Raw genomic sequence first — 26,705 nt, forward strand, 5'->3', positions numbered from 1 at the left:
CTTTAATCCTTGATGTATTGACTGCCTTTGTAGACAGATGTGTATCAAGCATTATGGATGCCAGATTATTGTTGGATTTGATATCTTCTGCATCAGAAACTTCATCTAGTATGATAGACAGCTGGTCATGTACAGCTAAGATACGTCATCTGTTTCATTTTGGACTTGACCAGTGTTTGTGACTATGTCATATGACCTCATTCAGTCACAATAGAGGAAAAGTTTTCTATGAATCATTGCTAACAAAATCTTTTCAGCCAAGCAAGGAGGTTGGAACGAGGGGAGCCAATTCACCTGCAATCACTGGATCATAACAGTAGGTTAAGTCAGTTGCCAAATTCCTTGCCTAACCACAACCATTACAGAATCCTTGAGGTAACTCTTCAAGAAAGCGCAAGGATGGTGAGGATACTTATCAAGAGAATGTTTTTCAGACGTTTAAAAGAATGTTGATGTCTGTAGCTACCTGAGAACATTATAATCGTTATCATAATCCAATGATAATAGCAGGCAATGCTTCAACTGCAGGTTACCGGGCAATGCTTTTCCAGGAACAGCCAGAAGGGTGTCACAAGCCAGTGTGGTATACAATATCAAATACAGAAGGATGATATGTCGTGACTGAGAAGGAGGTACCATCAGGCACATGGGCTCATGATGAATTTTCAGATTACATCCTTCACCTGAAAATGGTCATCAAAACAGATGAGAAACTTTTAGTTTCTCTTCTGGGTAAGAAGGAACTTGCAAGAACGTCTCCAGGAATTCAAAGATTTTGACTTGATTGTTGAGCTTTGTTTATGAAAGAGATTATGAGCAGGGAGACAAGGTTGTTAAGAGACAGAGAACCCAACATATAATTTAAATTCTGCTTGATATGTATTTTCCTTTCCAGGACCAATACAAAGGGGACAGAGAATGTGGGAGTATTTTCTGTGGCCCTCTGATAAAGTGATTCTTATTCTCCCTTATGAGCCATTTACAAAGGCACTGTCAGCAGTCTCTGAGAGGTGCGTGTTAGCTTTAAGCAGTACAGACCAGGTTTAGTTCATGATAGCCTCGCATGAATTGGACCCCCATGCTATGTGTACAGTTAGTCAGAAGTATGTTAAGTGTTGAGCTATACTTCTCAATCACGCTGTTGAGTAGGAAGCAAAGATTTGCGTGCTGCTTACTCATTACATTGATTGGATGTGATAAAATCCTGTATCAGAAATCTTTTTTTCTGTAAATCAACTATATCAAATGTTTAGCCTAAAGCTCAGAGAATAAACATTAAATTGAATGTACAAATGAAACCCTCAGAATGTTGATTGGTGGATTATTGGGTGGTAGTTGGATTGTCTCTTTTTGGAGATGGTCATTGCCTGGCATTTGTGTGGCACAAATGTTACTTGCCACTTGTCAGCCCAAGCCTAGATATTGTTCAGATCTTGTTGCATTTAGCATGAACTGTTTCAGTATCTGAGGAGTTGCAAAGTGTGTTGAACATTATGCAGTCATCAACAAACTGCTTGTGAACCTTATGATGGATGAAAGGTCATTTATGAAGCAGCCAAAGATGGTTGGGCCTAGGACACCAACCTGAGGAACTCCGGCAGAGATGGCCTGAAACAGAGATGACCTGAATCACAATCATCTTCCTATGTGCCAGGTTTGACTCCAACCAGTAGAGAGCTTGCCTCTGATTCCCATTGATACCAGTTTTGCCAGGGCTTCTCGACGCCACGCTCGGTCGAATGCAGCTTTGATGTCAAGGGCTGTCACTCACACCTCACCTCTGGAATGCAGCTTTTTTATTCATATTTGAACCAAGCTGTATTGAGGTCAGGAGCTGAGTGGCCCTGGCAGAACCCAAACTGGGAGCAGATTACTGCTGAGCTGGTGCTGCTTAATAGCACTGTTGATGACACCTTCCATCCCTTTTACTGATGAATGTGAGTGGACTGATGGAGTAGTAATTAACCAGGATGGATTTGTCCTTTTTTTTGTCTACAGGACATACCTGGGCAATTTTACACATTGTTGGTAGGCATCAGTATTGTGACATTACTACAGAGACTGTAAGGAGCACACTAACCCCAGGCAAGTCCCCATGACATCTTTACAGCAAGGATTAACCTTTTCACGACTATAAACAAAACAGAGTAACTGGAGAAGTGTGACCAGACTGCTCAGTCTGGTAGATAACAGCACAGCTCTGTAACTTGCCAAAATAAAAATCAAATTACCAAAAGCCTGAGACAAAGTAATTTGTAAAAGAATAAAACATGAGGTGAAAACAAACATTTTCATATCGCAAGCAGCTAGTGTCTGGAATGTATTGCTTGGGAATGGGAAGGTGGCACATTCAACTGAAGCATTGAAGAGAGCATTGGATGATTATTTGAACAGAAACAATATTCAGAGATGGGGGAAGCGGTAGAATGGCTCTAAAGCAAAACACTCATTCAGAAAGCCAGACACAAATGGGCCAAATGGCATCCTTTTACACCAGAAGGAACAGATGGAGGAAATGGCCCCACACATTGAGTTACAATGAAAATTAGACATAACCCTGGTGGAAATGTATCCTACTCTAAAAACAACCCCACAACATTTGAGATTATCCATATTATATGTTTCTAAAAAATGTGTTCATGGGTTGAGGGCAAAATTGTCCATCCTTAATTGTCCAGAGGACAGTTGAGAGTCAACCACAGAGTTTCCTATAAGTGAAATAATTGGGTTTTTCCTGACAATCAACAATGGAATCATGGTCATCATTAGATTCTAAATTCCAGATTTTATTTTATTGATTTCAAATTCCTCCATCTACCATGGCAGAGTATGTACTTGGGTCCCCAGAACATTACATGGGACCATGGATTAATAGTCCAGCGGTAATACCACTAAGCCATCGCCTCCCCTTCATATCATTGCCAAAACAAAAATGTTGACTTCTTCTTTTAGTGCTGATATACAATTAACCTCTGCAGATATTCTAACCATTCATGAATCATTAACTTCTTTTTTGAGATTGCATATACAAATTAGAAAGAATGATTTATGCTACAATTGGAGGTGAATATAATTTGTGTTGTAAATATAGCAAAATACAAAATCCATGAATGATAAAAATGCTAATAGTATGTTAAAAATTATTTAGATAGCAGCAATTCTTGCTATGTCTGTGGACAGACAATAAACTTCTTTTCATTTAGTGAACACAAGCACACATTGCACGTATTTATAAATACTCCCTCCAGCAATTCGGACAGTGCAATTTCTAAGCTTATTCCCTTAAAGCCAAAGTAAATCATATGCCAGAGTCAGGTGAAAAGCAGAAGGATTATAATGATGAGAAAATGAGAACTGCAGTTGCTGGAGATCAGAGTCGAGAGTGTGGTGCTGGAAAAGCACAGCAGGTCAGGCTGTATCCGAGGAGTAGGAGCATCAATGTTTCGTGAATAAGCCCTTCATCAGGAATGAGGCTTGTGTGCCAGGGGTGAGGGATAAATGGGAGGGGGCATGAGGTGCGTAGCTGAGAAAGCAATAGGTGGGTGAAAGTGAGGGAGAAGGTGATAGGTCGAGTGGGGGTGATGGACAGGTCCGAAGGGCGGTACTGAGTTGGAAGCTTGGGACAGGGATAATGTGGGGGGAGGGGAAATAAGGAAACTGTTGAAATCCACATTTATCCCATGTGATTGCAAGATCCCAAGACCAAATATAAGGCATTCCTCTTCCAGGTGTCGGATGGTAAGGGTTTGGCAGTAGAGGAGGCCATTGCCTGTATGTCCTTGACGGAATGAAGGGGGAGTTGAAGAGTTCCGACACAGAACTACCGGCAGCAGTGGACCCTGTGGCAGTCAGACCAGCGGTAGTTTCCCTGGCAGTTGTGAAGGTGGTTGGGTGGATGGCGATCACGGAAGTGGTGTCGTCACCAGTGTCTGCGGTCCGTGCGGTGGCGGTGGAAGGAGTGGCCGCATGGCTAATGGCATCTGGGCGATTCCAGAGGCCAAGAGAAGTTTCCAGAAGGTCCGAGGAAATCCATGTATAAATCCATGGCTAATAGCATGGAGCAGAGGATCCGGAAATAGAATTGTTGTTGAAGGTTTCCGATTAATAGTGGGTACTGGGTATCCTGTTCGGATCCAAACTGAGTTGGTCTGAATGTGGTCCGTAGTCCATGTGGGATCAGACGGTTCTGTAGGTAGGCACTGAGGAAGGAGATGTGGCTGTGGTAGCAAGTCTGTTTCAGGATGTGGCTGAAGAGTTTTAGGGCAGAGGAGAGGACTTGGGGGTACAGTGAGAGAGGGATTCAATGAGATCTTTGTAGAGAGAGGAGGAGAACTTCTTCAAGGTAGGCATCCTTGGAAGAAGCTTCACAGTGAGGTTAAAATCAATCAGGAGAAAGTCAGGACTGCAGATGCTGGAGATCAGAGTGGAGAGTATGTTGCTGGGAAAGTACAGCAGGTCAGGCAGCATCTGAGGAGCAGGAGAACAGATGTTTCAGGCAAAGGCCCTTCATCAGAAATTATCCTTGTGGGCCGGGGCTGAGAGATAAATGGGAGGGGTGGGATGGGTGAAGGTAAGGGAGAAGGTGATAGGGCAGAGAGGGGAGTGATGGACAGGTCCGGAGGGCGGTCCCGAGTTGGAGGCTTGGGACTGGGATAATGTGGGGGGGAGGGGAAATGAGGAAGCTGTTGAAATCCCCATTTATCCTGAGCGGTTGCAGAGTCCATGAATGGAAGCCTTTTCCAAGGATGCCTACCTTGAAGAAGTTCTCCTCTTGTCTCATCTCTTCCTACCTTGACACCGTCCTGTTCCCCCTTAGTACAGGAATTCCCCACCTATGTTTGTGACACCTTTTCACGTCCTCCAAAATTTTCATTTCCCCGGCCCCAGTGCTTCATCTTCACCATGCACATCTAGTCCCTGTACACATCGATCCTCTGCAATTGTTTACAGTTTACATCAATGATTTAGAGTTGAGGGCCAAGTGTAATGTGTCAAAGTTTGCAGTTGACACTAAGATGAGTGGTCGAGCAAAGTGTGCAGAGGACACTGAAAGTCTGCAGAGAGATATAAATAGATTAAGTGAGTGGGCAAGGGTATGGCATATGGAGTCCAATGTTGGTAAATGTGAAGTCTTCCATTTTGGGAGGAATAATCGCAAAATAGACTATTATTTAAATGGTGAAAAATTGCAGCATGTTCCTGTGCAGAGGGAGCTGGGTGTCCTTGTGTACGAATCACAATAAGTTGGTTTGTAGGTGCAACACATAATTAAGGAGGCAAATGGAACACTGTCCTTCATTGCTAGTTGGATAGAGTTTTAAAATGGCTAGGTTATGCTGCAGCTGTATAGGGTGCTGGTGAGGGCACACCTCGAGCACTGCGTACAGTTTCAGTCTTCTTACTTCAGAAAGGTTTCACTATAGAGGCACTATAGAGGGGGCAGAGGTGGTTCACTAGGTTGATTCTGGAATTGAGAGGGTTGGCTTATAAGGAGAAATTGAGTAGACTGGGACTACGTCATTGGAATTTAAAAGAACGAGGGGGACCTTATAGAAACATATAAAATTATGAAGGGAATCAATAAGATAGAAGCAGTGAAAGCAAATGAAACTAGAACTAAGGGACATTGCTGCAAAATAAGGGGGAGCAGATCCAGGACTGAGTTGAGGAGGAACTTCTTCACCCAAAGGGTTGTGAATCTGTGGAATTTCCTGCCCAGTGAAGTAGTTGAGCCTACCTCATTGAATGTTGTTAAGGCAAAGATGGATAGATGTTTGAACAGTAAGGGAATTAAAGGTTATAGTGAGTGGGTGGGTAAGTGGAGCTGAGACCACGAAAAGATCAGCCATGATCTTATTGAATGGCGAAGCAGTCTCGACAGGCCAGATGGTCTACTTCTGCTGCGATTTCTTATGTTCTTCTGATATATACATACTTTATAGGGTCTCAGCTATCCAATGAGGAGAAAGTGAGGTCTGCAGATGCTGGAGATCAGAGCTGAAAATGTGTTGCTGGAACAGCGCAGCAGGTCAGGCAGCATCCAGGGAACAGGAGAATCGACGTTTCGGGCATAAGCCTGAAGAAGGGCTTATGCCCGAAACGTCAATTCTCCTGTTCCCTGGATGCTGCCTGACCTGCTGCGCTGTTCCAGCAACACATTTTCAGCTCAGCTATCCAATCTCAATACATGCAAGAAGTCTTTCTCATTGTTTTCACACCAGTCTCAGAGAGGTCCTTATACTGTTGGTTTATACCAGTGGCTGATCTTAGCAAACTCATTGGGCTTCAAGTTCTGAGGAGTGGCAACCACCATCAGATTGCCATTCCATTTGTCTTTGACTTACCCAACACTGGAGCTCTGTATTTCTGGCCTAATATCGGAGTCGGCCATCTTGGGAAATGTGGAGAATACATGACCTGGAAGCTTTCCAGCACTGTAAGCCAAACTGCATTTTGCTGCAGTAACTGCCTTATTCCTGGGTTTAAAGGACCCAAAGATAATTTGACAAGCAACAGAGATAAGGTAAAGAAGTAAGATAAGTGGATAAAGGAATAAGATGGCAGGCGGGTGGGTGAGAGTTGGGTGCCAGGTCCATGGATGAGATTGGGTGGCAGATAGGTGGGTGAGTGGAGAGCATGACAAGTAAGTGGGTGAGAGTAATAGGTGGGGCTAGGAGGGGAAACATGGCAGTGATAGGGTAAGGGGGATTTCAGGTCAGCGGGCTGTTAGCTATGGATTTATAGTATCAAGTCTGTGCATAAAGTCAAAGTGTGCTGGGTCGGCAGAGGGTCAGTATGATGAGGTAAATGAGTCGGAACCATCTAACGTCTGCAACTCTAACATAGAGTTGAAGACTTTCAGAGGGCTCCAGACACAAGGTAATTGACCATTGGAAAGCTGAACTTCTGTTCAGTCTTCTAAATTCCATTGGAAATAAGTTCAACCTGTCCAAACCATCTGTGCTCCCTCAGTACAGTGGTCTGGAATTGGTTGCAGTGGTCTCAAAATAGAAGGGGGAAAAGAATTTGGGTTCATGTAGTGATCACAATGAATAACTGAATTGAATATGATGTAATCCCTATGTGTGCCAAAATTAATTACCAGGCTTGCATACAATTTGGGTAATGCACTGCCTGGAACTGTGCCGCAGGTAGGTTCAGTCAAGACAATCAAAATGATATTACCTTCCTCATTTATTTATATTTTTTAGCAGAAACAATGTGCAGGGGTGTGTGGAAAAGGCAGCCATGAAGTTCAGTGGTGAAAGAGCCTGTACAGACACGACGGGCTGAATGGCCTCTGCCTGCACTGTAACATTGCGATTTTGTCAATGGTCATTTGACAAAGTTACTGTAGGCTTTGGCAGCCCATGAAACATAAACCAAATCCAGCACCTTCAAGAGAGGAGGGATAAATTGTCACTCAACCAGTTAGAAACTGTGGGAGATAATACAGCCATCAAAAGTACGTTCATGTCCCATAAAAGGGAATATTATAAGAGCTTCGTCAACAATAATGCTATATTTAGCTTCGTGCATGATTTTGCTTTTAAGTTGAGCAACATTTAATTAATGAAAAGCTTTACGTCACCGGATTCTATTTTGTGTGCACAAATCTCCTCACCAATGTAATAGCTGGGTGAAAAGAAACTGGAGCAAAGCTTCTGATGTAAACATGAATTTTAGCAGATTTGCTGAAATAGTTTGGTGCAGAGCATTTTGATTGCAAATCATCGAATGTTTAAGCATTGAGCCTGAAATTAACCTACAGTAAAAATGTGGAAATTAGTCACGACTTTATGACAACTATAGCAATTTAACTGAGTGGGTTTACTGAAAAAAATCACAAGCAACAATTATTGTGAATAGTTTTTTTTCTGGCCTGGAAATTAACAAAATGCCAAGGATTTACGTAAGGCATATTTTCTTTAAAAATTGAAGAAATGAACACTCAGTGTATGGCAGGAAAGCAGAAATAAAGAAGGTTATTAATATTTAATATATACAAATAACTTCACATCACACAAAACTTGCAGATTAGTAGTAGGTTGGCTGACAATTGATGATCAACATTTCAAATAAGATCTGAATAACACCATGCATCATTTAAACTGTTTATAACAAACATCTGAGATGTAATTAAAGCCCAAAGTACTGGATGGAATTGACAGCTTTGAAGCACATAGTGTACAGTGGGGCAACATGCAGACTAATCCAGGGGAATTGGGGAGTGGTAATGTTATGAGATTATTAATCCAGAACCACAGACTAATGTCCTGGAGACATGTGGGTTTGAATACCACTATGGTAAATGGTAACATTTTAATTCATGAATGATGATGGGATAGTGTAGGAGAATGGGCTTAGATTAGTTCTCTGGTAAGTGCAACATCGAAGGCTGAAGGGCCTGTTCTGTGCTGTATTGTTCTATGTCCTATGTTCTAATTCAGTTAACAATCTAGAATTTCTTTCAGGAAGGAAATCCACCATTCGTACTTGGCCTGGTCTCTAAGTGACCCCCACAGCAATGTAGTTTTCTTTTAATTGCCCTCTGAAATGGCCTAGAAAGCCACTCAATTTCAGAGCAATAAAGGATAGGTAATTAATACTAGCACACCCAGCATGACCCATATCCCATAAATGAATTTTTAAAAAATTCATCAAAGATTTGTTCCTCTTTTTGTGCTAATTTTTATTAGATGTGGTGTTATATGACAAACTTTTTTTTGCAAATTGGCTTCATGAAATTCTCAACAATGTCAGGTCCCAGTCACAAGTTTTCACCATGATCTCTCCTGCTTCGGCAGGAATGTTTGTCAGTTTTCACCGAGAAACTGAAAACTAACTTTCCCTCCAAGGGGAATTCTGTTTGATGTGATGGAAAAGCTAATACCGTATATATATCTAGACTCCCTTAAGTCTGATCACTCATTGGTCACTTACAGAAGGATGGTAGAAAGTGAGCACTGCAGATGTTGGAGATCAGAGACGAGAGTGTGGTGCTGGAAAAGCACAGCCGGTCAGGCAGCATCCGAGGAACATGAGAATCAGTGTTTGGAGCATGAGCTCCTCATCTGGATTGAGGGGGTGGCCCAAGAAGGCTGAGAGATAAATGGGAAAGGGGTGGGGCTTGGGAAAGGTAGCTGGGAATGCGATAGGTAGATGAAGTTGGTGGGTGAAGGTGATAAGTCAGAGAGGAGAGTGGAGTGGCTAGGTGGGAAGGAAGATGGACAGGTAGGACAGCTCAAGAAGGAAGAGGCATTCTTCCTCCAGGCGTCAGGTGGTAAGGGTTTATTGATGGAGGAGGCCCAGGACCTGCATGCCCTTGGCAGAGTGGGAGGGGGAGTTGAAGTTCTCGGCCATGGGGCATTGGGGTTGCTTCATGCATGTCCCCCAGAGATGTTCTCAGAAAAGTACCACAAGTTGGCACCCTGTCTCCCCAGTGGAAGCTCCTTTGGGGCCTTGGATGGAGGTTAGGGGTGAGGTGTAGACGTAGGTTTTGCAGTTCTTGCGGTGGCAGGGGGACGTGCTGAGAGGGGACGGTGGGTTGGTGGGGGGGCGTGGACCTAACAAGGGAATCACGGAGGGAATGATCTTTATGGAACGCAGATAGGGGTGGGGAGGGAAATATATTTCTGATGGTCGGGTCTATTTGTTGGTTGCGGAATTGGCGGAGGATAATGCGGTGTACTCGGAGATTGGTGGGATGGAATTGACGACCGAGAAGTTTTTGTCTTGTGGCAGTTGGAGGGGTGGGGTTCAAGGGCGGAGGTGCAGGAAGTAGATGAAATGCGCTGGAGGGCATCATTGACCGCGTGGGAGGGAAAATTGCTGTGTTTGAAGAAGGAGGCCATCTGGGATGTTCTGTGGTGGAATGAGTCCTCCTGGGAGCAGATGTTGTGGAGGCAGAGGAATTGGGAATAAGGGATAACGTTTTTACAGGAGGCAGGGTGGGAGGAGGTATAGTCCAGGTGACTGTAGGAGTCAGTGGGTTTGTAGTAGAAGTCCGTGTTCAGTTGATCACCGTTAATGGAGTCGGAGAGGGCCAGGAAGAGGAGGGGGGTGTCCAAAATAGTCCAGGTGAACCAGAGGTCAGGATGCAAGAGGTTGGTGAAGTTGATGAACTGTTCAATTAATCTTCATAGGAGCACGAGGCAGCAGCGATACAGTCATCAATGTAACGGAAGAAAAGCTGGGGATTGGTGCCAGTGTAACTGCAGAAGATGGACTGTTTCATGTACCCAATGAAGAGACAGGCATAGCTGGGGCCCATGCAGGTGCTCATGGCTACCCCTTTGGTCTGGAGGAAGTGGGACAATTGGAAGGAGATGTTGTTAAGGGTGAGGACCATTCCTTTGGGTCCTCGGATGCTGCCTGACTGGCTGTGCCCTGACAAAAGGATATTTGAGATGACGGTAGATATGGTTCAGATTGTCTTCACCTTCTCACCCCAAATAACATATACTGTGACAAGTCAAAGATATTTGAGAAAAAGAATATTTTTTGAGTTGTACTCTTGGATCCTGTCATATTCCAAACAAATTTAGACATGTGTTGGAAAGATTTTATTATATTTTATCTCTATTTTAATAAATATATAATCATTTTGGTTCTGATTCAAATAGTTAATGCTGATTATTAACACGAAACATTTAAAGATATGCAGTTAATGGGGAACCTTCGGAACATTTATTCCCGTTGAGTCTAATTTTCTGTGCCTGGCACATTTTTGCTGCAATCAACCTAGAATTACACTTGGATACAGAAACACAACTATTATCATCATCTGCAGACATTATAAATCAGGTTTTATTACAATTTTAAAATAATTATTAATGTTACCTCCATGACAAAGGAATTAAAATTTAGATAAAATCTAAAAGACAAATGCCAAAAGAAAACATAAAATATTTCTGCATTTGCTCTGACTGGAAGAGGGATTGTTCTCTTTAACCAGTCAAGGTGCACTTTTAAAATTAAGTTCCACTTCTGCAGGTATACAACAAATATTCTTTTTGACTTTTTTTTCCAACATGACTTTGACTACCAAAATTTGAATCTAGGGTATTCAATGTTGCATGATAGACCTCATCAACCTGAAGTATTGCCACAAAATTTAGTTCAAGTGCCAACACAATCACAGTTTTTGAACTGATATGTCACAAAAAAATTCTGCACAAAAATGCTCTGTCTTTCAGTGCAGAAACAAATCTTTGAGTCATATTCTGTTGCAAATGACTTGTAAGTATTGCTTAACGTAATCTAATGGTCTGGACAATTGATTCAAAATGGTGCCAAGAAATGTGTGTGCAACTTCAAGGTGATATTTATCTGTTGGTCAAGTTGCTTGATTATCAGACCATTGACCAATTTGCACTGGAAAAGTCTAAAAAATCTCAGTAGGCTGAATTAAACAAATATGTTGGAAACAAAATGGAGGTCTACGTCATAATCACCATACTGAGATCAATAGATTTTTGGGCATGGAAGGAATATAAAGGATACGATGATAGGGTAAGAAAATGGAGATGGTATCAAAGTTCTGCTATTACTTTACTAAATGTCAGAGCTAGCTTGATGGGCTGAATGGCCTACTACTGTCCATATATTTTTCAACCTTATGTTCTAACTTTATCAGCTGTAGGTTACTGTCTCAAGGGGCAGAATGGTCTATTTCTGTTCTTACTTCATTCAAAACTTTAACTTATGAAAAAACTCCCTGGTCCTCAAGATATGTGATAACTTTAGTAGTGATATTGGACTGTCCAATAAAGTCTGGTTTATAAACACAGAAGTCTACTGGATCACAAAAGGAAAATATATGAACAAATAATTTAGTTTCCATCTCAGAAAGAAAGGCTAGCCATCTAGCTCTTTGGATTCCTGTTTTGTTACTTTATTTTCTTCGGCCTGCATTCTTTCTTATTTATTCAACACAAGTTCAACGTTTCTTTTTCTTCCAGTTTCTTCAATTTGGAGTTTTCTTCATTGATTCAAAAGATGATAAATGAAGCATTGAATTGAAAATACAAAATACAACCACTTAACCAAAACAGTAACTCACTGCTTCTGCATAAAACTCAATTAATCCTTTTACACATTACCGTCAATTCTAAGGCATGGTGCTTTGCATGATACCAATCACTCCTTTTGAATGCATAACCTGCTGAATTGAGGTGTAACTGTGCCACAGAGAGAGGAAGGTACAACTGAGCACAAAACCCATCATTAACCTGTTAAGGTCAGTGATCCATTAACAGAAAGACTGCAGAAAGATTAACATGATAGCAATAATATTGATACGTTCCTTTGTAAAGCAATGATGTGAAGGTACTGATGTTGGACTGGGGTGGACAAAGTTAAAAATCACACAACACCAGGTTACAGTCCAACAGGTTAATTTGGAAGTACCTCCAAACAAGCCTGTTTGGCCATAACCTGGTGTTGTGTGATGTCTAACTTTGTAAAGCAATGATATTTACATTGATGGTAAAGGAAAGCATTTATCATTTGGGAAGTGTCACATTTTTCCATTTTATGATTAATCTAGTAGACCGATTTTTTGAAAATAATGAACCCTGCAGCTGAATTTATGACCCACAGTGTAGTCTGGCAGGTGGGAGGGGCCATAAGATTGGTGCAATGCTAATATCTTTCACCAGGAAAAAGTGAGGATTGTAGGTGCTGAAGTATCAGAGTTGAGAGTGTGGTGCCAGAAAAGCACAGCCGGTCAGGCAGCATCCGAGGAGCGGGACAGTTGACATTTCGGGAAAGGCCCTTCAACAGGAAAGTGACACGGTATGATTTAGAAATGAGTAGAGCTACTAGAGCATACTAGAATATGTAAATTCGTCAGACAGGGCCAAAATGCCTGGTCAATATGTTTCTATCGGCTTAACCCAGAATTATAATCTCCTTTGGGAACGTGATGATAGAGTTTTGTAATTTACAATTTATTGCCCAGTTTTGTTCTTTAAAATTCGGGCCGGATGTTGTTTGGATACCATCAAAGTTTACACTAATAAACAGTAACAGAAATAATTAACAGAAAGTTCTGTAAAGTACTCCTATCATTTGAGACTTCATATGAGCAGTGCTAAGAAAAAAAACTTAGTCTGTTCACGAGAAAATCTTTCCAAATTGCTGACACTTTTCTCTCTTTTTGTGTAATAATCTTATTTTCTTTTGTTGGAGTATATTATGTGAATATACCAGTGACTGACAATGACAGGACAGGTAGCAGAAATAAGTGGAATAGTCTCTCAAGCCAGACTTCCCTCTGCATCTGACTTGTCCAGTATTGCCATCAGCTGAGATCAAAATAATACTTTTGTAGTGCTATTGTAATTAGCTCAGGCTATTATCCACCATCCAGGATTGACTCCCACCAACACCACCATCCTCAGGGCTATTCTTCTGTGTGGATTTCATTTCTCAAAAGATGTGGCCGAGCAAGTAACACTGATCACAAAAGGCAGAAATCTTTGAAAAGGATAGATGCAAGTCAAAAACATAAAATCATTATTCAAAGTCACGATGTGGGGAGAATTCCATCTCTCCATTTGAAATATAGAAGTGTGACTCATTGGGTTAGATTTAATATTTCTGGTGTTTATCCTGCCCATTGGCTGGAGAACTGGTGAGAATCTTCCTTGTTTGCTGGGAGAGGCCTGGTGTAATTAATGGACCAGCGTTTAGCCCTCTCTGGGATATAGGACCCCAGTGATTCAACAACAGCAAGCAGCCAATCTGAGGCTGACAGCCCTGCCTTCCCATCAGTGCCATTGAGAGCAGTAGCTGTTGTTAGTTGTATTCCTTGGTCTTCACTCGGGCTGGTTACATGATCATCAATGAAAGGCATGAGTAGCCCATCTTTGCAGTCTGCTCTCAAACTCCATAAGATCATAACTGACTTGATTGTAGCTGCACTCCACATTCCTACCTATCCTAGAAAACCATTGACTCCCTTTGTCAGTCAAGGATCTATCTCGCTCTGTCTCAAAGGCCCAGCTTCCACTGCTCTTGGAGAAGAGAATACCAAAGACTCATAATCCTTTGAATGGGAGACCACTTATATTAAAGCTGTTTTCCCTAGTTTTAGTTTCCCCCAACCAGGGGATGTCATTTTAGCATCCAAACCATAAAGTTCTGTCGGGGATCTGATATGTTTCCAGAAGATCAATGGCGGTAGCCAAGGCAACAAAGACAGCTCCTCCCAACGATTGGTGATGGCAGCGACAGCAGCAAAAGGCAGAGCATGTCACAGGATGAGGTTGACTGAAATTCCAGGCCAGGGCTACACCCAAGGAAATAAGACCTTAAAATCTAAACATTTTCCTTTTTGTTTGAATAAGGACTTTAAGATCTGGACATTTTTTTTTCCTTTTCTTTTGACTTTGTTTCTTTTATTTATTCCTTTGTTTTTTAAATTCTGTTTTTGTATCTTTTATTTTAAGACGGTGCTGGAGAACGGTGGTTTTATATAGTTTTCGCTGTATTCCTGCATTTCTGTGCTTGAGTACACATCACAATAAAATCTAATTCTAATTCTAAGATCACCACTCATTCTTCGAAAATCTAATGAACGTGGGCCCAACCTGTGTAACCTTTCATTGTAAAATAACCCACCCCAAACTGGGTATCAGGTGAGTGACCTTCTCTCAAATGCTTTTAAATATTTCCATTCTCTTTTAAATGATGAGACCTAAACTCCAGATGTAGCCTCAACCATGCTCTACACAGCTGTTGCTAAATATCCTTACATCTATGTTCATCCCATTTGCAATAACTGACAGAATTCCATTTTCCTTCATAATTACATACTGTGCCAGCATACTAACTTTGAGTGATTTATGTACCAGACACCTAAATCCCTTTGTACCACAAAGTACTCCAATCAGTCTCCATTTAAATAATATGTTGATTATATTGCTTTACAGTGTGGAAACAGGCCCTTCAGCCCAACAAGTCCACACCAACCCTCTAAAGAGCAACCCACTCCCCTACAGGCAATTTAGCATGGCCAATTCACCTAATCTGCACATTTTTGAATTGTGGGAGGAAACCAGAGCACCCGGAGGAAACCCACGCAGACACGGAGAGAATGTGCAAACTCCACACAGACAGTTGCCTGAGGCCGGGTCTCTGGCGCTGTGAGGCAGCAGTGCTAACCGCTGTGCCACCCATGGTGTTTTGCTTTGTTCCCTGCCAAAGTGGACAAGTTCCATTTTCTCCCATTATACTCTGTGTGCCAAAGCTTTGCTTACCTACTGAACCAACCTAAACCCTTTTGAAGACTGGTTATGCCCTCTTCATAATCAGTGAAATTAGCAACCAGGTGAGCGAGAGCAGAATGGGACTATGGGGACGGAATCTGAATGGTGGGTGACAGGGAGATTGGAGGCAAGGCCAGGGTTGGCTTTGGATCCCTGATTGGGGGCAGAGCGTCTGGCAATGCAGGACCCACCTCTGGTCAGCCACTGGCAGATCTGAGAGTGTTTGCTGGATAACATTTCAGAAGCATGAAAAACATGTGCAAATCCTAATTAATCCAGGAGGTACCACTAAATTCCGACAGATGCTTGGTATCTATTGTAAAATGTTAAAAGTTAATTGTGGATGTGGGAACAACTACAATATTTAAAAGGCATCTGGATGGGTACATGAATAGGAAGGGTTTGGATGGATATGGGCCAAATGCTGGCAAATGGGACTAGAACAGTTTAAGATATCCAGTTGGCATGAGTGAGTTGGACCGAAGAATGTTTTCAAGCTGTACAACTCTATGATTCATTACTGAAATCAAGTGTCACCCTAAAGTGAGATGGTGAGTTTCACTAATTTTCTGAATTAATTCCAAGATGTGTTTCTACAGCCGGGGGATTGATGTGTAGCCATTCCCACAACTAAGTGGGCACGTTTGCTATGTTCCCCACCATGCTGAGCTGCATTCAATTCCACCTGCGTTTATTTTAATATATTGCTGATATTATCAAGAGCCAACTTCAATTTTTAATAATTCAAAAGCATTTTAATAATTAAAACTGTATTCATCAAAGCGTACACTGTTAATTTGTAGAAAAGCTATACCATTATTTACTTCCTTGGACTGCATGATGCCAAAGAGAGGAATGAGTGCTGGGAGTTGGGCTGTCATAGAAAGAAGCATTGCTTCTGTAAGTCAATATACTGCTACCACAAGCATCATGTGTGCACATTCTGACTCCTATTGACAGGGAAAAAGAAACAGAAAAAAAAACTATTATAATCCCATTCTAGCAATATGGAGAGGCATCAAATAGAGTCCTACAGCACAGAGGTAGGCCTTTTGGCCCAACCTGGTCCATGCTGACTAAAATGAACATCAATGCTAACCTCATTTCCCTGCACATAAGCTATATCCTTCTAAACCTTCCATATGCACCTATATGTCCCAATGCCTTTTAAATGTTTTTAATTTACCCACCTCAACCACTTCCGCTGGCAGTTCCTTCCACATGTGTACCGCCTTCTGTATAAAAAAGTTGACTTTCAGGTTCCTTTTTATTCTTTCCCCTCTCACCTTAAATTGCTGCCTTCTAGTCCTCGAGTCTCCAACCCTGGGAAAAAGACTGAGTGCATTCACCCTATCCACGTCTCTCATGATCTTATATACTTCTAAAAGATCCCCCTTCAGTCTCCTACTCTCTAAAGAAAAAGGTCCTAGCTTGTCCAACCTCTCCCTGTAACTCAGACATTGGAGTCCTGGCAACATCCTTGAAAATTTCTTCTGCACTCTTGCCAGTTTAATGAAATCCTTCCTCTAGTAAGGTGATCAAAACTGAACACAATACTCCAAGTGCGGCCTCTCCAATGTCCTGTACAACTGCAACATAACTTCCCAACTTCTATTCTCAATGCCCTGACTGATGAAGGCCAATGTGCCAAAAGCCTTCTTCACTGCCCTGTCTACCTGTGACTCCACTTTCAGAGAACGGTGAACCTGAACTCCAAGATCCCTCTGTTCCACTAAACTCCTTAAAGCCTTCCCATTCACCATGAATATTATCTTTCTTTCCTAAATGCTGCAGAAAATTTCCTCAGTGATTTTTAAAACATTGGCTGCAGTAATTTTAGCAGCTCATTAGCAATCCTGTTGACTTACTTTCCAAGTTTTATTATCAACTATATCTAATCTTTTGTTTTTACCTCCCTTGAATGTTAAATTGTTGCAAATCCTTTAAATCTACCAGCAATAAGTTTGCCTGATCTGAAGTGCTAACCAGTGTTGCCTCAAGCTTATCACAAATATTGCACTCAGGTTAACCTTAGAAATGACAGCAAGTAGTCAGTAGCACTGCAGTCATGTGACTGGCTTAGTAATTCAGAACCTCAGGCTTGTGGTCTGTTTCAAAACCCAACATGGCAGATGGTGAAATATGAATGAATGAAAATGGTCCAGTGTTTATGGAAGCTACCATGTAATAGCAACACTGTTGAAAATTGTGAAAAAGCATATGTTTCACTAATATTCTTTAGAAAAGAAAGCCCGCTATTTTTATCTGCCCTGTGTCTCCAGTCTCATAGCAAAGTGATTGACTCTTAGCTGCCCTGAAATGGCTCGGCAAGGCATTCAATTCCAGGACAAGTAGGGATGTGCAATAATTGTTGGCCCGGTTAAGGACAGCCCACATGAGGGGCAACATTGGATTGGCAACACTTCTCTGGGTGAACTGCCAGTCTTTAAAATATAGCACTAGTGCAAGGGATGCCAGTGAATATCGGTTGAGTGGCGAGTTGTTCTAGGAATAGCACTTGTTAAGATGGAGCCTGAAAAGCACCATAATGGTGGGGTATTTGGTAAAGTGGTTTCTTTAGCAAGATAGGGTGAGGCAACCTTCTAGACTTTGCAGCGAATAACTCTTGAGAAAACTCAATGTGCAGTCAGTCAAAAATCTAATATTTAGTCTGTGGTGGTGTTTTAACATCTTATAAAACCCAAAACATTCACCAGGTTTTAAGATATTGCTACTGTCCCGTGTTCTTTACTTTTGATGGTGCGGGTTCCATTACATGTTTTGGCCTAAGACACACTCAATTTGTAATGTAAATGGCTGCGACACCAACTTCCATTGAGATAGCCTTCAATTCCTGGTTTTAAACTTTTTAATGTACTCCAGGTTGTGTGCTGCATTGACGAGCACCTTGATTTTACTTTTGTCCTGGTGCTTTTCAAAATCTGTATGAGATTGGCACAGACTGGATGCTTGAGTCATATTTGTGACAGGCCTAGAGGTTTGGTCTGTTTAACCTCATCAATCGTAATATTGCTGAAAAACCACCGAACCTCTCAGGCCTGCTGGCTATAAATTAGAATCCGAGGAGGAATTACCTGCCCTGTCACTCCTTACTCTTTTTCATCCTTTGTAGCAAGACATAGAATTGTCATCATAGAATCCCTACAGTGTGGGTGCAGGCCATTTGGCCCACTGAGTCTACACCAAACTATTCCATCCAGACCCACCTTCTACCTTGCATTTCCCACAACTAATCCACTGAGCCTGCACATCTTTTGACTGTGGGAGGACACCGGTGCACTCAGAGGAAACCTATACTGACACAGGGAGAATGTGCAAACACCCGCAGATAGTTGCCCGAGGGTGGTACCTGGAGCTGTGAAGTAGCAGAGCTAACCACTGAGTCACAGTGCCATCATCAGGGTTGTCATGCTTTGAAATAGACTGTGAAGCATTCTGTTCAGTTTTAGACATGATCCTATTTGCATTCATGACAGCAGGCTTTTGAAAATCAAGCTTGGAAAAAATACCAAACAATCAAGCACCCAAGTTGTCCTTTAGTACAATAGAATTCACCTCACCCTGTTTAAATTCAGGATCATTTATAACTTTGACTTCTTAGCCATGATTTAATCTTATTTGTCTTTTCCATACAGAGTCTTAGCGATGTACAACAAGGAAACAGATCTTTTGGTCCAACCAGTTATCCGAACCTAATCATGTCCCATTTGCCAACAGTTGGCCCATTTCCCTCTAAACCCTTCCCATTCATATACTCATCCAGATGCCTTTTAAATGCTGTAATTGTACCAGCCTGCACCACTTCTTCTGGCAGCTCATTCCATACATGTACCACCCTCTGTGCGAAAAAGTTAGAATTTAGGTCCCTTTTATTTCTTTTCCCTCTCACCCTGAACCTACGCCATCTAGTTCTGGACTCCCCCACCAGGGAAAAGACTTTGTGTATTTCTCCCATCCATGCCCCTCATGATTTTATAAAAATCTGTAAGGTCACCCTTCAGCCTCCGATGCACCAGGGAAAACTGCCCTGGCTTATTTGGCCTCTCCCTATAGCTCAAACCCTCCAACTCTGGCAAGATCCATGTAAATCTCTTCTGAACGCTTTCAAGTTATGTGAAACAATGTCTCTTATCAAACAAGTAATTTGCCCTATTAAGCAAAATTCTCTTTAGCTGCAATCAGAACTTAATTCAAGTTATATTGATGTTCACCTAAGGAAGCTCAATGTCCTTTATGTTTCAAATTATAAGCTATTGTCTAATTCCATTCAAACAAGGGCAATTACATTCTTGTTTTCAACTTACAACTTACATTCAAAGCACATATCCTTCCTCACAGGCACAGATCCTTCCTCACAGGCACATATCCTTCCTCACAGGCACATATCCATCCTCACAGGTATATATCCTTCCTCACAGGCACAGATCCTTCCTCACAGACATATATCCTTCCTCATAGGCACATATCCTTCCTCTTAGGCATACATCCTTCCTCACAGGCACATATCTTTCCTCACAGGCATATATCCTTCCTCAAGAGCACAGATCCTTCCTCAAGGGCACATATCCTTCCTCACAGGCATATATCCTTCCTCACAGGCACATATCCTTCCTCACAGGCATATATCCTTCCTCACAGGCATATATCCTTCCTCATAGGCACATATCCTTCCTCATAGGCACATATCCTTCTTCTTAGGCATATATCCTTCCTCACAGGCATGTATCCTTCCTCAAGGGTACATATCCTTCCTCACAGGCATATATCCTTCCTCACAAGCATATATCCTTCCTCATAAGCACATATCCTTCCTCTTAGGCATATATCCTTCCTCACAGGCACATATCCTTCCTCACAGGGATATATCCCTCCTCAAAGGCACATATCCTTCCTCACAGGCATATATCCTTCCTCAAGAGCACATATCCTTCCTCAAGGGCACATATCCTTCCTCACAGGCATATATCCTTCCTCATAGGCACATATCTTCCCCAAGGGCACATATCCTTCCTCACAGGCACTTATCCAACCTCACAGGCACATATCCAACCTCACAGGCATATATCGTTCCTCACAGGCATATAAGTGTTAGCAATGCTTTTAACTTTCCATTCCCCTTCAAAGAATGTCTTCCCTCTATTTCGTCGTTAAATTTTGGTACTATTGCTTTGTAATATCTTACTCATACTTTTTCTGCATTTTTAATTAAGACCATAAGACCATAAAACATAAGTGAAGAATTAGGCCAGGTCTCTGGCGCTGTGAAGCAACAGTGCTAACCACAGTGCCACGGTGCTGCCCTTAGGAAGGCAAATACAATGTTAGAATTCATTGAGAGGACTAGCATAGAAGAGCAGGGATGTACTGTTGAGGTAGTATAAGCCTCTGATCAAACCGCATTTTGAATAACCAAGGGAAGTTTAGATTAGTTTACTTACAGTATGGAAACAGGCCCTTCGGCCCAACAAGCCCACATCAACCCACCGAAGTGCAACCCACCCAGACCCATTCCCCTACATTTACTCCTTCACCTAACACTACTGGCAATTTAGCATGGCCAGTTCACCTGACCTGCACATTTTTGGACTGTGGGTGGAAACCGGAGCACCCGGAGGAAACCCACGCAGACACGGGGAGAACGTGCAAACTCCACACAGTCAGTCGCCTGAGGTGGGAATTGAACCCGGGTCTCTGGCGCTGTGAGGCAGCAGTGCTAACCACTGTGCCACCGTGCCTCAAAAAAAAAGGGCAAAATACGCCTCTTAAAGCCATAGTATTGTCACATATTTCAGAATTTAAATGTTTGACAGAAATGGATCTGATTAAATTGTCCCAAAAGGCTAGGTATTGAATGTGCCAAACTATTTTTTTTGAGTGTTGCTTGAGTGTGCCAACATTTAGTTACCTCAGCCTCTGACTATTCCCCTTTCATACTGCAAAGCACCCACTGTTGACTATGCATGTGACTCTGAAATACAACTGCTTTGTTAACTCCAGTCACCTATGATGGGTTATCTAGAACTAAGAAATGATCACTGAGAACACTTAGGCATGATCCTGCACCAAAACACACTATTGGCAGGATACGGAAATTTTTATTCTTTTTTGTAATGCATTTTATCATAAATTTGAGATTTTAGCTCCCTATAATTCTCAGCATATCACCTTCTAGTTTCTCACTGAGGCAGAATCTGAATTGTACAACCTTTGATTTGACTCCCTTCAGAGTTTCAAAGCCAATTTCCTCTCCGTCATTAAATCTGCCTAATTCCACAAAAACAACAATCTCTGACATTCCAACTTTGTTCCATCACTGAAACCCTTGTCTACACCTTTATATAGAGGCTCAACTTTGCCAATGATCTTCTCAATGGGTTCCTGGGTTCTATTCTATATTAAATCCAATTCATTCAAATTTCCACTGTCCATGCTATTCCTGTGTAAACTCTCCAATCCCTATTACCTTTTTCCTCACTAATGTTTGTTGGATCTTTGCCACGCATTGAGTTTGAAATCTTTTATCCCACCTACTAATTGCTCTATGTCATATCCCTTCATTTCTCTGCAACCTCCTCGACTTCTGGCTCCAGTAAATGCTCTCTCTTCTTCAGACTCTATCGTTCTTCATTTTTCCACATTCCTCAACTGTACTTACAGGAGTGGACTGATTACTCACATTGATTCACACTTAAGAAATTGATCTTTCATGGTCACTGCCTTGCTCCTTATCTAGAAATGTTCCCTCAACATTAACTACTCTGACTTACGTTCAGTCATGTTTCCTAATTCTATGACTTTCCTCTGTCCATTTTACTTCTGCAGAACCCCTTGAGATGTCTTTTTGCTATGTCTGAATAAACCAATATCTACTAGTGGAGAGCATTCTAAGATTCTTGCTGCTGTCTTGATGCTCCATAATTCCACTCTTAATTTCCGTGGAAATTCAAAAATCACTGGTCTTGCTGAATAAGATGTTGTTTTGTTTCCTTACCCTCCTCCTCTGCAAAGCACCCCATCTCCACCAACTTCCAACAAAACACATGCTCACTCTCGTGGGTTGCACACAGAAAAACAACCATTGAGCTGGAGAACCTTGCCCCGCTAAGGAGTTCATGCTTTTGTGGTGAAGGGAAGAATTTGATGCACAATGAATTTAAGTCAATGATACAGAATTACAGGATTAATAAAGCATCCTTGACCTTCTCTAACACAACCAGAATACAAGTAAATAGTGTAAGCACAGCTACCATTGTGAAGAAAAGCCAGCATTGTGTGCTTTGGTATATGTAACAGTGTCATTATTTTGGTATAGCGCTATCTTGTGGAACCTATTTCATTCCTGAAACATAATATACTACAAGGTCAATTGGAATTTCTTTCAAGGGAAATATTTGATTAGATATTGCTGTGAGATAAATGAGAATTTTTTTTCACCCTGGATATATTCAGTTTTCACAAAAGAATAGCTCTTTATTTGGTCGAACCTGAAGACTGAACTGACAAGCCTGAGGAACATTCAACATTTTTTCAGAATTGGCCAATCTGTGGATCAATCTTGAACCAGACCAGTGTATCTCAAACAAATCACATTCCAGGAATAAATGGAGGTTCTGACTGCAAATCTGGATGATAATTTCTGTGATACAGGGCTCTGAAAAATAATAAGTATAAAAGGAGGTGAGGAAAATACTCGGTAGGTCTAGCAGCATCTGTGAAGACAGAAACAGAGTTAATGTTTCAAATACATTATGGCTTCTGTTTGGAACTGCAGCTTTGCTTTTATTTTCTGTAAAAGGTGTCTTACTTCAGTATCAGGAAATAATTACAACTATTATACCAGGCTGAACTTGCTTTAAGACGATGAAAGGGTTTTATCAGATACAATGGAGATATTACTTTTTGTTCCAGAGTTCACAACTAGAGGTTAGTAATGTAAGATAATCATGAATAAACTTAACAAGGAAATGTAGAGAAACAACACTGCTTGGAGAGTGGTTAGAAAATGGATCCACTTGGGGTAGTTATAACAAAGGTATAAGTCTGCTCCCAGTGACCAATGGTGGGCAAGATAACTTAATGGGATGAATCTAAAAATTACACTCTTGCCATCAAAATAAATTGGAGCAAGTAAGTCCTCCCGCCTCAGAAGGTGAGTCAACCTTCTTGCCATCAAGTGGTGAGAACCTAGTCACATGTCATTAATTGTACAACTTGCTGGAATTAACTTAGTATTCCAAATTAACTTCTTCCTAATCGAAATACTTGATCCTTCAGATACTTGGTCAGATTTGGTGACTTGTTCTTCAACTTCCAATCTGAGTAAATTCTCTGCTGTTTCTGCCATTAGCAAAACAGAGCAAGGGTTCATGTTTTTCAATTTGATTGTAAGTACTACAACTGCAGTAGTTGTATCCAAGGGTTTCAAGGGTAGGAGGTGTCCCTGGGCACAACTGAAGAAATGGCCATTCGTCAGCTTGAGACTTCAAGAGGGGGCTTAGCACAGAAGACAGCACCTCGTGACTGTAGTGTACAGTGTGACACTGATGCGAAAGGGTGGTTATTGGTGGCTGAAGTTCATGGTGCAGCTTCAATGTCAGAGACTATTGTTTGTGCTTGCAGAGCACATGGCAAATTACAAGTATAGCATGCAATTGGGAAGGCAAATGGTATGCTGGCCTTTGACACAAGAGGGATTGACTAAAGGAGCACAGAGGTTTTACTGCAGCTATATGCAGCCTTGATAAGACTACACCTGGAGTATTATGGGGCCTTGGTAAGACTACGCCTGGAGTATTTCATTCCTGAAACATAATATATTATGGTCTCCTTACCTACGAAGAATACCTGCCAAAGGTTCTCCAGAATGATTAGGAGTTAGCAGGTATCTTATATGAAGTGGGATTGGGTTGTCTGGGCCTGAATTCACCAAAAGAATGAGAGGGGATCTCATTGGCACATACAAAATGTTGACAGGTATGGACAGACTGAATGACAGAATGATGTTTCTCCTGACCAGGCCAGGCATCAGGCTCTCAGGATATGGGGTTGGCCATTTCAGACTGAGATGAGGAGAAATTTCTTCCCTCACAAGGTGGTCATCCTTCTCAACCACAGAAGGCTGCAAGAATGAACTCATGGGATATATTTCAGGAAGAAATAGATAAATTTCTAAAAGCTATTAGTGTCAACGGGCAAGGGCAGAGTTTTAAACATTGTGATTAAGTGCCAGCTATGATTATTGTTGAATGAGGAAGTGGGCTCAATAGTCTGAAAGATCTACACCTGCTCGTATTTTCAATGTTTCAAATACAATGTGTGCACTTGAAAAGCATGACAATATGTGAAGGTGAAAGGAGACAATTGGCTAGTAGATTGAGGATGGTCTCCTGGCAGTTGGTGGATACTACCATCAATCCAGGGAGTGAGCTATTTCTAAATTGAAAGGTCATGGTTAGTCAGGCAATGCGTTGAAATCAAGTGCAGGGCGTTAGCACTAATTCAGTCCAAGATATGGGCCACAATCAAACATGGGGAAAGGAGCAGAAACCATGGGGGGTATGGGGGTTTGTAATGTCTCTCCATGGGGACAAGGTACTGCAGTCAGTTTAAATCTGCTTGTATTAACAAAGGAATGGAATCAGGTCAGATCTGGTTGAATGGGGTGGTGGCTCATTAAAACTCCGAATGACTCTGGCTTTGATCTGGAGAAGGTACAGGGCTGACAAAAGCATATATACCTCGATTTTGAGAGCTACCAGGGTGAATTTGAAACATTGATCAACGCATAAGGGAGATTAACCAAAAAGTGGGGAAGGTGAGGATTATCAGGAAAACAGGGATTATGAAATAGTCAGGGAGGTACAAAATGAAAGTGATCTTTTGGGTCATGGGGCAACCTGTATATCTGCAGCGAATACAAATTCTGAAGCTCAGATCAATTACACTGAGCACTTATATTGTCAAGGCAACACAGAAAATGGGAGGACTAAGTAACATGTTCTTTTCTATATGAGGACAGGGTTGATGGCTGCAAGGTATAACCAAATGAGGGGCTATTTCAATAAGCAGTGATTAATCAACAGTCAATGGATCAGGGACACTCACACAAAGCCCTATCTTCTCCATAGGTGATGACAGACCTTCATAAGTAACTGCCTCCAAGCATCTGTGACATGCGACAAAGGGGCTGTCTTCTCAAATTACACAACAGTACAGAATCACATGGAGTGCATGCTGGTCAGGAACTTGGGCATGTGCAAAACTCACTTCTTGTAAGGGCGTAACCTACAGATAATCAGGGATAAGCTATCCTATTAATAGAATGGTGTGGTCTCACTTACTGTTCTCACAGATTTCCTGAAAATGAAAATGTGCCAAGATTCTTCGTGCATTCCTACAGCTCCACAGGGACCACTCTTGAAGGGTCCTGAGAGAACGGTAGCAGTAGCCACCACTTCATGCACAACCGATAGAGAGAAAAGGGGAGGGATTCATAGATCTGATGCAGCTGTCTCTAGATGAATGAGAGTCGATATTGGAGGAGCCTCTGGGTGTCCTGAGACAACATCTCATATTTATGTCAGCTGCTGAATGTGGACTTGCAATCATATAGACTGGATGGCAATTCATTTCCAGTAGTCCTAAACATAAAGGACCCCTTAATTTCAATACATCGGACCACATATCCTTCAACAACCACCATTGAAGAACAGATCTCCTGAAAATCAAATTCTGATGTCTGGATCATTCATCCAATATGATGCAGTGTATCCATTCAAGATGTGCAGCATCATGGCAGTATGTTGCACCATAATCACCAAAGGGAAAGCAACAGGAAACCTCTGAGGAAGATGATGTGGTGGAACCTGAGATGGGCAAGGAGGATTGTCAAAGAGATATTAAAAAGGGTAACATTCCAATGAGCCAGAGGGAACAAAGACAACCTTTTAGTGATCCACTTCCAAGATAACTAAGCTGCCCAGAGACAATTTCTGCACATGCTCTGTTCTGTTTATGCAGTTTGCTGCCAAGCATTTGCTTGCTGTATTCAACAATGCTCCTGGATTTAGATAAATTTTCATTTGCTCTATTTCTTCATTAAAAGCATAACTTTCATTTTAACCCATATTATGATCTCATCCTCTCTGAGGGGTAAAGTGCAGGTACAGACCTTGCCATGGACACATGAGCACTAATAGCGGCTGGGATTTATTCCCCACTTCTGTGACCATCATGAATAATATCAAGCTGACTGACATCCCAAAACTGTTCCTTCTGCACCTGATATTCTGCCTATCCCTGCGGTACTACGGAATGCAATCAGCCTTTGTTTACCTTAGCAATGCCTGAGCATCCTTAACAATGTTTCCCTCCTATCGAGTACAAAAGCATGTGCTATTCCCTCCAATA

Source organism: Chiloscyllium plagiosum, unplaced genomic scaffold (genome assembly GCF_037043375.1).
Source record: "Chiloscyllium plagiosum isolate Xiang-an unplaced genomic scaffold, Cpla_swu_hap1 HiC_scaffold_19, whole genome shotgun sequence".
Lineage (NCBI taxonomy): Eukaryota > Metazoa > Chordata > Chondrichthyes > Orectolobiformes > Hemiscylliidae > Chiloscyllium > Chiloscyllium plagiosum.